The 17,291-nt window shown below is 46.2% G+C and overlaps 1 protein-coding gene across 6 annotated transcripts in view; it reads left to right on the top strand.

Annotated features, from left to right (window-relative positions):
* LPP (LIM domain containing preferred translocation partner in lipoma) overlaps window positions 1-17,291 on the top strand; it is an 870,847-nt gene that overhangs the window by 53,644 nt on the left and 799,912 nt on the right. The gene's annotated exons all lie outside the window — the stretch shown is intronic.

Genomic DNA, 17,291 nt, shown 5'->3' with positions numbered 1-17,291 from the left:
AGACTAGACTATTGGCTAATCTCGGATACTCTTCTACAACAGGTAGTACACTCCCAGATAGATCCTATTCTCCTTTCGGACCATGCTCCGGTGTGGTTCACTATAAGATTGGACACTCCTATACCACACTCTTACAACTGGAGGTTTCCAGCTTACATGGAAAATTCTTCAGACTTTCGCCTACATCTTGAACAGTCATTTCTAAACTATAAGACTGATAATATAGAACATGTTGAAGACATAAATCTATTTTGGTCCGCCTCGAAGCCAGTAATACGTGGTCAGATCATGGAATATGTTTCCAGGAGACGCAAGGCACTTAACAATCAATTAAAGGATCTTAGTCAGAATTTAACTAAAACTTATGATATACTCATTGCACACTACTCACATGAAAATCGCCAGGCCTACCTTGCAGCAAAACAGCAATATGATGCCCTATGTACCGAGCGATCGAGTTTCTCTCGATATTCATAGGAACAGGTTTTTTAGAACTGGCAATAAATCGGGCCGATTATTGGCAAATTTGGTTCGGTCATACTCTGCTCCTTCACGTATTACCCAATTGTATACTGATTCTACCTCTACTGTTATGGATACCCCTGCTATCTCGGAAGAATTCTTACGATATTATCAAACTTTATATCAGTCTCCTCCTGACCACCCAATAGATGGTCTGAGATTTTTGGAAAAAGCAGGACTCCCAGTATTAACTGAGGAAGAGAGAGCATCGCTAACGGCACCGGTCCAGGAATCGGAATTATTATTTTTAATTAAATTATTGAAAAAAGGGAAATCCCCTGGCCCGGACGGGTTTGGGGCAGAGTACTACCGAATGCTTGCTCCCCACTTGATACCATACATGCTAGCCCTTTTCAACTCACTATTGAAAGGAAATTCAGCCCCGACCGGTTTTGATGAAGCTAGAATAGTGGTTTTTCCGAAACCGGGAAAAGACCCTAAGTATGTTCAATCCTATAGGCCGATATCCTTACTGAACCAGGACTTAAAGTTATTCACTAAATTGTTAGCATTTCGACTTCAACCCATTCTACAGCGAATCTTGCATCCTGCTCAAAATGGGTTTGTCCGAAACAGAACCTCAGTACATAATATACGTACTTTGCTGGCAGCGATACATAGCTCGAAACAATCAGAGTGTCAAAAAGCCCTTATAGTTAGTTGTGATGCCGATAAGGCATTTGACCGCGTCTCCTGGTCTCATATACTCCGAATCCTACAGGCCCAACACTTTGGTACGGAGTTTATTAACATCTTCAAAACTCTATATGCCGCACCACAGGCGTTTATCACGATTAATGGATTAAACACTAAATCATTTCAGTTACATAGGGGGACGAGACAGGGTTGCCCCCTCTCCCCCTTGCTATTTAACCTGGCTTTGGATCCGCTCATACGCACATTTATAGATGACGTGTCCTGGAAAGGTATAGAAGTGGGCTCTCATACCATAAAAGTATCCGCTTTTGCGGATGATCTTTTACTATACTTTAGCGATCCTATAACATCCTTTCCCTCACTATTAACCACTTTGCGGAATTTCAATTTAATATCAGGATTTTTGGTTAATTTTGATAAGACGGAGGCACTGGCGTTGGGTGGGGATGCAAGAGAAGGTTGGGATGATACGTTTCAATTTAAATGGGCGCATGATTGTATAACGTATCTTGGTATACGTGTGTCATCTAGATCCTCGGAATTATATTCTTTAAATTTTTCTTACTACATTAATAAGATGATCGAGGACTTTACGAGATGGCAACACCTACCGATCTCGTACTTAGGTAGGTGTCATCTGTATAAAATGGTGTCTTTTCCGCGTTTACTGTACCCAATACAGAAGCTCCCATTTTTGTTAGCAAAAAAGGATATACATACAATAAATAAAGCCATTACTAAATTTATATGGGCGAATAAACGTCCTCGTATCGCATTGTTTAAATTAAAACAACCACCCTCACTTGGGGGAGTCAATCTCCCCTGCCTGGAAGATTACTCTCTGGCGGCTAATTATAGATGTGCCCTAGACTGGATAGGCAATGGGGACAATTTTGTTAACAAGGCACTAGAACAGGATCTGTTCCCTAGTCATGATCTATTACAAATATTACATTTCCCGAATTCCTCCATATTACAAGATATAAAGTCAATTCCATTAATATATGCTCCTTACAAGGCGTGGCATCAAATTAGAAAACGTCTCAAGCTCACTCTATCACATTCCCTGTTCCAGCCTTTATTAGGGAATCCATCATTTCAGGGGGGAGAGGCAGGTGAGATTATACACAGTTGGCACCTCCAGGGTCTCCGGTCACTATTTCAATTCTTAAACGATGATTGCTCAGCGGTATTATCTTTGTCCCAATTACAAGACAGATATCCGACATTAAATTTTCCCTTCTTTGCATATTTTCAAATGCGTAGCTTTGCCACGACCGTCATAGCCAATTTACAGCCCATTGACCTCACTTTTCCGCTTGATGGAATAGTACGACGACGTCTAGACTCCCCTTACTCTACATCCTTAATATATACTTATACCAGACGAAAGATTGACTGTACTCAACTCACCACGGGCATGGCTAAATGGAAAGACGTCTTCCCGGGAATGGATATACACACTATTATTAAATGGTCTAATTTGCTTAATAAACAGTTGGTATCTTCCTCATATGCGGAAATGCATTTGAAGATTTTGCATAGAGCTTATTATACTCCTCGACTACGGTTTCTTACAGGGGCGGCAGACGACTCTCTATGTTTCAAATGCAAGTCCCCTGATGCTGATATTATACATTGTTTATGGTCTTGCCCAGTTATACAATCATTCTGGGATCTAATACAGATATACATTAAGACTAATCTGGGTATTCCATTCACATTAACAATGGCATGGGCCTTTTGGAATTATATAGAACCCCAAACCCCTGCAATGACCAAGGGTACACGACTGCTTCTGGCTCGCATCACAGCTGCAGCGAAGAAAACAATATCTCAGTGGATACAAAAAGACCATATCCCCATTTCTCTTATGCTACCCCGGTTATTATTCCTATTTCAAATGGATTGGACTGAATGTTCTTTAGATGTAGAATCCCGTGCTGCTATGTTTTTTGCGATTTGGCTTCCTTTTTTGCTCACATTACCTGTTGATACCAGAGAGAATATCCGTAAGGTGGTTAGACTAACAACTTGGTATAATATGGCAACTCTTACTGATGGGTCGCCACCGTTCTGAATTTCTTTAAATGGGGTTTTAGCTATTAGGTATCTACTGTCCCTCCTACACTCATTGTTATACTGGTATGTAGCTGTTACGTATTGTTATACTGTTCTTCATGTCCATTAGGGAATGTATTAGCTTGCTTCATAGCATTTTACAACTAAGCATATCACTGTAATGTACGGACAGCTGTTTTTCGACTGTCCGCCTTTAATGTCCCATGTTATACTATTACATGTGTGTTAATTTTCTTTTGTTCAATAAACACAATTTAAAAAAAAAAAAAAGCACATGGAGGTTTTACCCTACAAGGGTGAGGAATTGTTTGGGGACGGTCTCTCGGACCTAGTTTCCACAGCTACAGCTGGGAAGTCAAATTTTTTGCCATATATTCCCTCACAGCCTAAGAAAGCACCGTATTACCAAATGCAGTCCTTTCGATCACAAAAAGGCAAGAAAGTCTGAGGTGCGTCCTTTCTTGCCAGGGGCAGGGGTAGAGGAAAGAAGCTGCACCATACAGCTAGTTCGCAGGAACAGAAGTCCTCCCCGGCTTCCACTAAATCCACCGCATGACGCTGGGGCTCCACAGGTGGAGCCGGGAGCGGTGGGGGCGCGTCTCCGAAAATTCAACCACCAGTGGGTTCGCTCACAGGTGGATCCCTGGGCTATACAGATTGTGTCTCAGGGATACAAGCTGGAATTCGAAGTGATGCCCCCTCACCGTTACCTAAAATCAGCCCTGCCTGCTTCCCCCATAGAAAGGGAAATAGTGTTAGCGGCAATTCACAAATTATATCTCCATCAGGTGGTGGTACAGGTTCCCCTCTCTCAACAGGGAAGGGGTTACTATTCCACAATGTTTGGGCCTAGAATTGGGGTCCGTTAAGGTCCAGATTTTGGCCCTATCCATTTTCTTTCATAAAAAAACTAGCTTCTCTACCTGAAGTTCAGACGTTTGTAAAGGGAGTGCTGCATATTCAGCCCCTTTTTTGTGGCACCTTGGGATCTTAACGTGGTGTTGAGTTTCCTGAAATCTCACTGGTTTGAGCTGCTTAAGACCGTGGAGTTAAAATATCTCACGTGGAAAGTGGTCATGCTATTGGCCTTAGCTTCGGCTAGGCGTGTGTCAGAATTGGCGGCTTTGTCATGTAAAAGCCCCTATCTGGTTTTCCATATGGACAGGGCAGAATGCTGTTGTGTTTTTTTTTTTTAAATGTATGTACAGTTATTTTTTGTTTGTTTTTGTTACCACATGTGCGTATTATGCTACTAGGAACTGTTTTACCTCATGTTATTTTGAATATTGTATTTTTGTGTATATCCTCTTGTACTGTACATGTTTACAAATCAAAAATGTCTTGAAAAAAACACTTTTGCGAATTTCACACCCATGCTTATAATATGTGGTCCAGTTTAAAAATTGAAACATGAACACTGGTTGAACCCAAATATAAACAAATTTTGTTTTTTAAACCAAACATCTTGTGCCATCTACATCAATAGTGAGGGAATGTTGGCTGTTAGAGTGGCCCAGATGTGTTCTGTTCTTGAGTTATGGTCCCCAACATAGGCTGCAGATTCAACTGGAGGGTTTGCTTACAGCGCTTACATGTCAGGGTGACATTCTGTGCTGCGTCTCCGTCATCTCCCAAGCGGCGTCGCATACTCCCGCTGGCTCTGTTCCCGGGTACTTGCGCCGGAGACGCTCCGGCTCTAGGCGCATGGTCGCAGACGCTCTCCTGGTTCGCATGGCTGCTACAGAAGGGAGGAGGTAAGAGGGTCCATCAGACAGGACCCGCCATTAAATTGCGTTCCAGTCGCAGTCTAAGGAGACGGACTGCGACGCTGGCATGGACACTGTAACAGAGCAGGGACCACACAGCAGGGCATAGGAGTACAGGTCGGATATATTAATATCCACATTAAGACTCCATAGTACCAGGTGGTGAGAACCAGCATAGGGGAGAAGTCGCTTGATCTGTAGCCCTTCCTCCAGCTCCGGCAGCCATCTACTGCTGGTGTTCCCGCCCTGGAGCTGCCTCACACTCTCCCTCACTCCCTGATTGAGACGCTGGGCACCATCTTCTATGATTAGCTGCGACTGGTCTCCGGGACTGCAGGGCAAGGTCTCCACTGTAAATCCGCCTGTACATCAGCGCCGTGATTTTTCATACGTCCTAGAGGATGCTGGGGATGCTTCAAGAACTATGGGGTATAGATGGGATCCGCAGGAGACATGGGCACTTTAAGACTTTAAAAGGGGTGTGAACTGGCTCCTCCCTCTATGCCCCTCCTCCAGACTCAAGTTAGATTCTGTGCCCAGTGAGACTGCATGCACACTGAGGAGCTCTCCAGAGTTTCTCAGAAAAATACTTTTTGTTAGGTTTATTATTTTCAGGGAGACCTGCTGGCAACAGGCTCCCTGCATCGTGGGACTGAGGGGAGAGAAGCAGACCTACTTCTGTGAGTTTCAAGGCTCTGCTTCTTAGGCTACTGGACACCATTAGCTCCAGAGGGTCTGATCGCTAGGTACGCCTAGATGCTCGTTCCCGGAGCCATGCCGTCACCCCCCTTGCAGAGCCAGAAGTCAGAAGTCGGGTGAGTAAAAGAAGATCAGAAGACTTGTGTCTTTGCGCGCCATGCTCCCACACACACACAGCGGCACTACAGGGTGGAGGGGGGAGGGCGCCCTGGGCAGCATGAAACCTCAATAAACTGGCAAAAGAGGCTTACAGTGCCTGGGCACTAAAAACCGGATCCCCGCCAGTAAAATATTTAAAAAATAGCAGGTCTGAAGCGCGCCATTAATGGGGCGTGGCTTAGCCCTCACAGCTCTGATCAGCGCCATTTTCTCTTCACAGAGCTGCAGAGATGCTGGTCCTGACCTCCTATACAGTATTTTGGTGCTGTATTATTATTATAAAAGCGCTAACAGGTCTGAGGCATTACTTTAATAGTTTCAGTACCGGGATAGGCGCTGGGTTGTGAGCTGGCAAAAATCCCTCTGTGTTTCTCTAACAGGCTTTGCTGTGGGTCTGTCCCCTGTAGCCCCAGTGTGGATGTGGGTGTCAGTACGCGTGTGTCGACATGTCTGAGGATGAGTGCTCTTCCCAGGAGGAGGCTGGAGTGGGGACAGAAAAGACTGTGGGAGTGACCGTGTCGGCACCGCCGACGGTTGATTGGGTAAATATGTTGAGTATTTTGAATGCAAATGTGGCTCGGTTGAATAAGAGATTAAATAAATCTGAATCTCCGAACCAGACATGGAGAAAATCCATGGAGGATGCACTGTCACAGGTGGAGACCCCCTTGGGGTCACAGAAGCGTTTATTTACCCAGATAGCGGATACAGATACCGACACGGACTCTGACTCCAGTGTCGACTATAGTGATGCCAGATTGAATCCTAAACTGGCTAAGAGCATTCAGTACATGATTGTGGCGATATAACATATCACGGAAGCCCCTGCTGTTCCTGATACTAGGGTCTGCATGTTTAAGGGAAAGAAACCTGAGGTGATGTTTCCTCCCTCTCATGAACTGAACGCTCTTTTTGAAAAAGCTTGGGAAAATCCTGACAAGAAGTTACAGGTTCCCAAGAGAATTCCGGTGGCATATCCGTTCCCCTCTGGGGACAAGGAAAGGTGGGAGTCAACCCCCACGGTGGACAAAGCTCTGTAGCGTCTGTACAAAAAGGTGGCGCTTCCGTCTCCTGACACGGCAGCCCTAAAGGATCCTGCGGATTGTAAGCAGGAAAATACACTAAAGTCCATTTATGTCACTACTGGTACGCTGCTCAGGCCTGCCGTTGCATCTGCGTGGGTGAGTAGCGCTATTGAAAAATGGGCAGATAGCTTGTCATCTGATATAGATTCCCTGGACAGGGATAGTGTGCTTTTGACACTGGGTCATATCGGGGACGCTGCAGCTTATCTAAAGGAAGCCGCGATGGATATTGGCCTTTTGGGATCAAGGGCCAATGCCATGGCCGTCTCAGCTAGAAGAGCATTGTGGATTCATCAATGGAATGCTGATGCTGACTCTAAGAAGACTATGGAGTCTCTGCCGTTTAACGGTAGTGTCTTGTTTGGTGACGGCCTCACTGACCTGGTATCTACGGCTACCGCGGGTAAGTCATCGTTCCTACCTTATGTTCCTGCACAACAAAAGAAAACGCCCCACTATCAGATGCAGTCCTTTCGGCCAAATAAATACAAAAAAGGACGAGGGTCTTCCTTCCTTGCTACGAGAGGAAGAGAAAGGGGAAAAAGGTCACAGGCTGTGGCAAGTTCCCAAGAGCAGAAGTCCTCCCCGGCTTTTGCCAAATACACCGCATGACGCTGGGGCTCCTCTGCGGGAGTCCGCACCGGTGGGGGAACGTCTCCAACTCTTCAGTCAGGTCTGGGTTCGCTTGTCCCTGGATCCTTGGGTATTAGAAATAGTAGCCCAAGGGTACAAATTGGAGTTTCAAGATGTGCCCCCTCACCGATTTTTCAAATCGGCCTTGCCAGCTTCTCTTCCAGAAAGGGAGGTAGTATGCGCTGCAATACTAAAGCTGTGTCAAAATCGGGTCATTGTCACGGTACCCCTGTCACAACAGGGGGTAGGCTTTTATTCGAGCCTGTTCGTGGTCCCGAAGCCGGATGGCTCGGTCAGACCGATTCTGAACCTAAAATCCCTCAATTTCTATCTAAAAAAATTCAAATTCAAGATGGAATCTCTCCGAGCAGTGATCTCCAGTCTGTTGGAGGGGGATTTTATGGTGTCGGTCGACATAAAGGATGCCTACTTACACGTCCCCATATATCCTCCACATCAGGCTTATCTGAGGTTTGCTGTTCAGGATTGTCATTACCAATTTCAGACGTTGCCGTTTGGTCTGTCCACGGCTCCGAGGATTTTCACCAAGGTTATGGCGGAAATGATGGTTCTCCTGCGCAAGCAGGGAATCACAATTATGCCGTACTTGGACGATCTCCTGATAAAGGCGAGATCCAAGGAGCAATTACTGAAAAATGTTACGCTCTCCCTGACAATTCTGCAACAACATGGTTGGCTCCTAAACTTGCCAAAATCACAGTTGCTTCCGACAACATGGCTGTCGTTCTTGGGTATGATTCTGGATACAGAATTAGAGTTTTTCTTCCAGTGGAAAAGGCTCTGGAAATACAGAACATGGTAAAACAGATTCTGAAACCGGCAAGTGTCGATTCTTCAATGCACTCGGTTGCTGGGGAAGATGGTGGCGGCCTACGAGGCCATTCAGTTTGGCAGGTTCCATGCCAGAGTGTTTCAGTGGGACCTGTTGGACAAGTGGTCCGGGTCTCGCCTGTACATGCACCGGAGAATAATCCTATCTTCCAGGACCAGAATCTCTCTCCTGTGGTGGCTGCACAGTTCTCACCTCCTAGAGGGACGCAGGTTCGGCATTCAGGATTGGATCCTGGTGACCACAGATGCAAGTCTCCGAGCCTGGGGAGCTGTCACACGGGATAAATTTCCAGGGAAAATGGTCAAGCCAGGAAGCTTGTCTGCACATCAACATTCTGGAATTAAGGGCCATTTACAGTGGCCTTCGGCAAGCGGAACATTATCTTCGCGGTCTGCCCGTCTTGATTCAGTCGGACAACGATGCACAGCAGTGGCGTACATAAACCGCCAGGGCGGAACAAAAAGCAGAGCGGCGATGGCGGAGGCCACAAAAGTTCTTCGCTGAGCGGAAAAACATGCGTGCGCTCTGTCAGCAGTCTTTATTCCAGGAGTGACAATTGGGAAGCAGACTTACTCAGCAGACACTATCTCCATCCATTGCAGAAGTGACAAGTCGTTGGAGAATTCCTCAAATAGACATGATGGCGTCTCGCCTCAACAAGAAACTTCAGAGATATTGTTCCAGGTCGAGGGATCCTCAAGCAATAGCAGTGGACGCCCTGGTGACACCGTGGGTGTTTCAGTCGGTCTAGGTGTTCCCTCCATTTCCCCTCATTCCAAAGGTGATAAGGATCATAAGAAGAACAAGGGTTCAGGCGATACTCATTGTTCCAGACTGGCCACTGGGGGCCTGGTATCCCGATCTTCAAGAATTACTCATAGAAGATCCCTGGCCTCTTCCTCTACGAGAGGACCTGTTACAGCAAGGACCGTGCGTGTATCAAGACTTACAATGGCTGCGTTTGACGACATGGCGGTTGAACGCCAAATTCTAACCCGAAAGGGTATTCCCAGTGAAGTCATTCCCACACTACTTCAGGCTAGAAAAGCAGTAACTGTGAAGCATTACCACTGTATTTGGAGAAAATATGTGTCTTGGTGTGAATCCAAAAAGGCTCCTACGGAAGAATTTCAGCTGGGGCGTTTGCTCCATTTTTTGCAAGCAGATGTGGATGCGGGCCTAAAGTTGGGCTCAATTAAAGTACAAATTTCGGCCTTATCAATTTTCTTTCAGAAAGAATTGGCCTCCCTTCCAGAAGTTCAGACCTTCGTGAAAGGCGTGTTACACATCCAACCTTCCTTTGTGCCCCCAGTGGCACCATGGGATCTTAATGTGGTGTTGCAGTTCCTGCAATCTCATTGGTTTGAACCTTACGTAAGGTTGAGTTGAAATTCCTTACTTGGAAAGTAGTCATGTTGTTGGCCTTGGCATCCGCAAGGCGGGTATCTGAATTGGTGGCTTTGTCTTACAAAAACACCTATTTAATCTTCCATGCTGATAGAGCAGAGTTGAGAACTCGTCAGCAATTTCTGCCAAAAATGGTTTAATCGTTTCACGTAAACCAGCCTATTGTGGTGCCAGTGGCTACTGACGCCTTGGCGGAATCGAAGTCTCTCGATGTGGTCAGAGCTTTGAAAATCTATGTCGCCAGAACGGCTCAAATTAGGAAAACAGAGGCTCTGTTTGTCCTTTGGGCTCCCAACAAGATTGGGGCTCCTGCTTCCAAGCAGACTATTGCACGCTGGATCTGTAATACGATTCAGCAAGCTCATTCTATGGCAGAATTGCTGTTACCGAAATCAGTGAAGGCCCATTCTACCAGAAAGGTGGGCTCATCCTGGGCGGCTGCCCGAGGGGTCTCGGCATTACAGCTTTGCCGAGCTGCTACTTGGTCAGGATCAAACACCTTAAAAGTTAAAAGTTTGATACCCTAGCTGAGGAGGACATCTTGTTTGGTCAATCGGTGCAGCAGAGTCATCCGCACTCTCCCGCCCGTTCTAGCGCTTTGGTATAAACCCCATTGTTCTTGAAGCATCCCCAGCATACTCTAGGACGTATGAGAAAATAGGATTTTAATACCTTCCGGTAAATCCTTTTCTCTTAGTCCGTAGAGGATGCTGGGCGCCCGTCCCAGTGCGGGCTGTATCTGCAGTTATTGGTTTTGATTACACACATGTTGTGTTGAGTTCAGTCAGTCTGTGGCTGATGTTAGTCATGCCGTTGCATGCGTTGTTGTTGAATGCCATGTTGTACGGCGTGTTTGAGGTGTGAGCTGGTATGTATCTCACCTTAGTTTTAAAAATTAAATAAATCCTTTTCCTCGAAATGTCCGTTCCTATAACTGGAGTCTGGAGGAGGGGCATAGAGGGAGGAGCCAGTTCACACCCCTTTTAAAGTCTTAAAGTGCCCATGTCTCCTGCGGATCCCGTCTATACCCCATGGTTCTTTAAGCATCCCCAGCATCCTCTACGGACTAAGAGAAAAGGATTTACCGGTAGGTATTAAAATCCTATTTTACAGACACTTAAGTATTCTACATGTCAATATCAAGACAGCGTTAGTTGAGTACAGGTGTACCTGTGCCAGAATATATTGTACGAGTACTCCGATATGTACATCCGGTCTCGGACCGTGCATTATAAATATATATATATATATATATATATATATATATATATATATATATATATATATATATATATATATATATATATTTTAGTAAGACAATAAAAAACCTGCACGTGTGTGTATGTATGTGTGTGTGTGTGTATGTATGTATGTATGTATGTATGTATTTATTCGTTCTTCCATCCAATTCTCTTATTTCGATTTCCCTACCACATTATACATCACTGCCACCTTTGAGTGCAAATTAAAAATGTATTTTAAAGGTTACATTTAACGCTTCAGCTACATGACATCACAGGAAGTGATGTCATCATAAATTGCCCTAGGAGGGTATAAAAGAAGCATGCCTGGTCTGTTTGTCTATCCCCTTGATGAAGTCCTGTTGATGACGGACGAAACGCGTTGGGACTACCTGCTGACATTTCCTCTAATGGACAGATAAGCCATTTATCATCTTGAATTCTGTACGCATGCATTCCAGTTATTTATGGACAGATAAGCTCGATATAATCTTTTATCCTGTACGCATGATATACAGCCATTTCATGTTTTTATGTGTTTTTATGTACTTTTATGTCATTTTTGTGTATTAAATACTTTATCTTTTTATATATACAGTACACTGCCTAGGCTATATATTGATTGCATACTTGGGAATATGCTATTTCCCTAATTAAGCCTAAACGTTACATAGCCAGTGATATATCTTGATATTGTACAAAAAAACAGTACACACTATGTCCGTTCTTCTTCTTTTTTAACATGTATTAAGCAGCAAAGGAGCATCGCCTGAATCCAGCTTCTCTGGTTTTTCAGATAAGTTTTATAACTGGTTTTAATATACCCACCATTGATACCTTCATTATACTCACCTTGTTTTATAATTAACACTCTTGGGCGCTTATTTTAACCAATTCCTCCAAATCCATATGTGTGCATGCCAAGCACATTTTTCTGTATTATAAGCTGCCACTCATTTAATAGTTTGAGAAGTGTTTTTATTTTATATTGATATTTTATGTATACAAAAGGTTTTTCTAATTTTAAGGTATAAAAAGCACATATCCGCACCTAAGCGCCGTAGACTTTACTTATATATATATATATATATATATATATATATATATAGTGAGTAGAAAAGGCAGCGGCAGTCAGAAGTAAATGATGAGAAACAACTTTTAATCGCGTCCTACGGCGTTTCGGGGAACAAGCCCCGTCTTCAGGGACAGACAATATTGTCTGTCCCTGAAGACTGGGCTTGTTCCCCGAAACGCCGTAGGACGTGATTAAAAGTTGTTTCTCATCATTTACTTCTGACTGCTGAGTGCCGCTGCCTTTTCTACTCACCATATTGGATCCCACACAGGATCACAGAGGGCACCGCAGCAAGTATTCCTAGTACCCCTATTTCAGTGTGCCGATCCCCACACCGCTGTATGTATGTATATATATATATATATATATATATATATATATATATATATATATATATGTATGTATGTATATATATATATATATATATATATATATATATATGTATGTATGTACATGTGCAGATTTTTTATTGTCTTACTAAAATAATTATCTGTATTGTCACTGTGACTGTGTGTGCCTGTGTCTGCTGTGTGGATTTCACTTTCAGTGTATCCCTGCTATGTCTATCACTGCATTCTGTACCCTAAGGGACTAGGTGCATCAGGGTCTCTTATATAGTGCTGCACAGTATTTACCATCAAGTGTATTCTGTTGTGTACTCAGTCACATACTACCGTATTTATTCGCTGGTGTTGTATACTGTGTATGCAGTCACATAGTACCGGATTAAGACGCCGGTGTTGTGTACTGTGTGCGCCGTCACATACTAGGGGATTTATTTGCAGATAGGGTACGCTGTCTGGCTGTTTTTCTCTGACGTCCTAGTGGATGCTGGGAACTCCGTAAGGACCATGGGGAATAGACGGGCTCCGCAGGAGACTGGGCACTCTTAAAAGAAAGATTAGGTACTATATCTGGTGTGCACTGGCTCCTCCCTCTATGCCCCTCCTCCAGACCTCAGTTAGAATCTGTGCCCGGCCAGAGCTGGATGCACCTAGTGGGCTCTCCTGAGCTCACTAGAAAAGAAAGTATTTGTTAGGTTTTTTATTTTCAGTGAGATCTGCTGGCAACAGACTCACTTCTACGAGGGACTGAGGGGAGAGAAGCAAACCTACCTGCTTGCAGCTAGCTTGTGCTTCTAAGGCTACTGGGCACCATTAGCTCCAGAGGGATCGAACACAGGGCCCGACCTCGATCGTCCGTTCCCGGAGCCGCGCCGCCGTCCCCCGAGCCGCGCCGCCGTCCCCCTTGCAGAGCCAGAAGACGGAAGATAAAGATGAAAAACGGCGGCTGAAGACTCCTGTCTTCATTAAGGTAGCGCACAGCACTGCAGCTGTGCGCCATTGCTCCCATAGCACACCACACACTCCGGTCACTGTTGGGTGCAGGGCGCTGGGGGGGGGGGGGGCGCCCTGGGCAGCAATTAGTTTACCTTTTTGGCACAAATAGTACATAATACAGTGTATAACACTGTATATGTGCAAAAAACCCCGCCATTAACATTATAAAAAGCGGGAGAAGCCCGCCGCTGAGGGGGCGGGGCTATCTTCCTCCGCACAGCCAGCGCCATTTTCTCTTCACAGCTCCGCTGGAAGGACGCTCCCCAGGCTCTCCCCTGCAGTATCCAGTACAACAAGGGTAAAAAAGAGAGGGGGGGCACATAAATTTAGGCGCAATTTGTGTTAATAAGCAGCTATTGGGAAAAATCACTCAGTATAGTGAAAATCCCTGTGTTATATAGCGCTGTGGTGTGTACTGGCATACTCTCTGTCTCCCCAAAGGACTTTGTGGGGTCCTGTCCTCAGTCAGAGCATTCCCTGTGTGTGTGCGGTGTGTCGGTACGGCTGTGTCGACATGTTTGATGAGGAGGGCTACGTGGAGGCGGAGCAGGAGCCAATAAGTGTGATGTCGCCCCCTAAGGGGCTGACACCGGAGTGGATGGATATGTGGAAGGTATTAACCGACAGTGTCAACTCTTTACATAAAAGGTTCGATGACGTAACAGCCTTGGGACAGCCGGCATCTCAGCCCGCGCCTGCCCAGGCGTCTCAGAGGCCATCAGGGGCTCAAAAACGCCCGCTAGCTCAGATGGCAGACACAGATGTCGACACGGAGTCTGACTCAAGTGTAGACGAGGATGAGACAAATGTACAGTCCACAAGGGCCATCCGATGCATGATTACGGCAATGAAAAATGTGTTGCACATTTCTGACATTAACCCGGTTACCACTAAAAAGGGTATTATGTTTGGGGAGAAAAAGCAGCCAGTGACTTTTCCCCCATCTGATGAATTAAATGAATTGTGTGAAGAAGTGTGGTGTTCCCCTGATAAGAAACTAGTGATTTCTAAGAGGTTACTGATGGCGTACCCTTTCCCGCCAACGGATAGGTTACGCTGGGAGACATCCCCTAGGGTGGACAAGGCGCTCACACGATTATCTAAAAGGGTGGCACTGCCGTCTCAGGATACAGCCGCCCTAAAGGAGCCTGCAGATAGAAAGCAGGAGGCTATCCTGAAGTCTGTATATACACACTCAGGTACTATACTGAGACCTGCTATTGCTTCAGCATGGATGTGTAGTGCTGCAGCAGCATGGTCTGATACCCTGTAAGACAACATTGATACCCTCGACAGGGATACTATTTTGCTAACCATAGAGCATATAAAGGACGTCGTCTTGTATATGAGGGATGCACAGAGGGACATTTGCCGGCTGGCATCTAGAATAAATGCAATGTCCATTTCTGCCAGGAGAGTATTATGGACTCTGCAGTGGACAGGTGATGCTAATTCTAAAAGGCACATGGAGGTTTTGCCTTATAAGGGTGAGGAATTGTTTGGGGACGGTCTCTCGGACCTCGTATCCACAGCAACAGCTGGGAAGTCGACTTTTTTACCTCAGGTTCCCTCACAGCCTAAGAAAGCACCGTATTATCAAGTACAGTCCTTTCGGCCTCAGAAAGGCAAGCGGGTCAGAGGCGCATCCTTTCTGCCCAGAGGCAGGGGTAGAGGAAAAAAGCTGCACCAGACAGCCAGTTCTCAGGAACAAAAATCCTCCCTGCTTCCACTAAGTCCACCGCATGACGCTGGGGCTCCACAGGTGGAGCCAGGTGCGGTGGGGGCGCGTCTCCGGAACTTCAGCGACCAGTGGGTTCGCTCACAGGTGGATCTCTGGGTTCTACAAGTGGTATCTCAGGGATACATGCTGGAGTTCGAGGCGACTCCCTCTCGCCGTTACCTCAAATCAGCCTTGCCAGCGGCTCCCAGGGAAAGGGAGGTAGTGCTGGCGGCTATTCACAAGCTGTACCTTCAGCAGGTGATAATCAAGGTTCCCTCCTTCAACAGGGACGGGGTTACTTTTCCAAAATGTTTGTGGTACCGAAACCAGACGGTTCGGTGAGACCCATTCTAAATTTAAAATCCTTGAACACTTATGTAAGGAAGTTCAAGTTCAAAATGGAATCGCTCAGGGCGGTTATTGCAAGCCTGGAAGAGGGGGATTTTATGGTGTCGCTGGACATCAAGGACGCTTATCTGCATGTCCCCATTTACCCACCTCACCAGGAGTACCTCAGGTTTGTGGTACAGGACTGTCATTACCAATTTCAGACGTTGCCGTTTGGTCTGTCCACGGCACCGAGGGTATTTACCAAGGTAATGGCCGAAATGATGATACTCCTTCGGAAGAAGGGAGTTATAATTATCCCGTACTTGGACGATCTCCTTATAAAGGCGAGGTCCAAGGAGCAGTTGTTAGTCAACGTAGCACTATCTCGGGAAGTGCTGCAACAGCACGGCTGGATTCTGAATATCCCGAAGTCGCAGCTGATTCCTGCGACGCGTCTACTGTTCTTGGGCATGATTCTGGACACAGAACAGAAGAAGGTGTTTCTCCCGGTGGAGAAGGCCCAGGAATTGTCATCTCTGGTCAGGGACCTCCTGAAACCAAAACAGGTGTCGGTGCATCACTGCACGCGAGTCCTGGGAAAGATGGTAGCTTCTTACGACGCAATTCCCTTCGGCAGGTTCCATGCAAGGATCTTTCAGTGGGATCTGTTAGACAAGTGGTCCGGATCGCATCTTCAGATGCATCGGCTGATCACCCTGTCCCCGAGGGCCAGGGTGTCTCTGCTGTGGTGGCTGCAGAGTGCTCATCTTCTCGAGGGCTGCAGATTCGGCATTCAGGACTGGGTCCTGGTGACCACGGATGCCAGCCTCCGAGGTTGGGGGGCAGTCACTCAGGGAAGGAACTTCCAAGGACAGGGGTCAAGTCAGGAGACTTCCCTTCACATAAATGTTCTGGAACTAAGGGCCATTAACAACGCCCTGAGTCAAGCAGAACCCCTGCTTCAAAACCAACCGGTGCTGATTCAGTCAGACAACATCACGGCGGTCGCCCATGTAAACTGACAGGGCGGCACAAGAAGCAGGATGGCGATGGCAGAAGCCACAAGGATTCTTCGATGGGCGGAGAATCACGTGCTAGCACTGTCAGCAGTGTTCATTCCGGGAGTGGACAACTGGGAAGCAGACTTCCTCAGCAGGCACGACCTCCACCCGGGAGAGTGGGGACTTCATCCAGAAGTCTTCACGCTGATTGTAAATCGTTGGGAACGGCCACAGGTAGACATGATGGCGTCCCGCCTCAACAAAAAGCTAAAAAAATATTGCGCCAGGTCAAGAGACCCTCAGGCGATAGCTGTGGACGCACTAGTGACACCGTGGGTGTACCAGTCGGTTTATGTGTTCCCTCCTCTTCCTCTCAAACCCAAGGTACTGAGGATTGTAAGAAAGAGAGGAGTAAGAACTATACTCATCGTTCCGGATTGGCCAAGAAGAACTTGGTACCCAGAACTACAAGAAATGATCTCAGAGGACCCATGGCCTCTGCCTCTCAGACAGGACCTGTTACAGCAGGGGCCCTATCTGTTCCAAGACTTACCGCGGCTGCGTTTGACGGCATGGCGGTTGAACGCCGGATCCGAACGGAAAAGGGCATTCCAGATGAAGTGATTCCTACGCTGATAAAGGCTAGGAAAGACGTGACAGCACAACATTATCACCGTATATGGCGAAAATATGTTGCTTGGTGTGAGGCCAGGAAGGCCCC

This window comes from Pseudophryne corroboree, chromosome 4, assembly GCF_028390025.1.
Source record: "Pseudophryne corroboree isolate aPseCor3 chromosome 4, aPseCor3.hap2, whole genome shotgun sequence".
Classification (NCBI taxonomy): Eukaryota; Metazoa; Chordata; class Amphibia; order Anura; family Myobatrachidae; genus Pseudophryne; species Pseudophryne corroboree.
The sequence above is the reverse complement of the archived record's forward strand: the minus strand, read 5'-3'. Positions and strand labels throughout refer to the sequence as shown.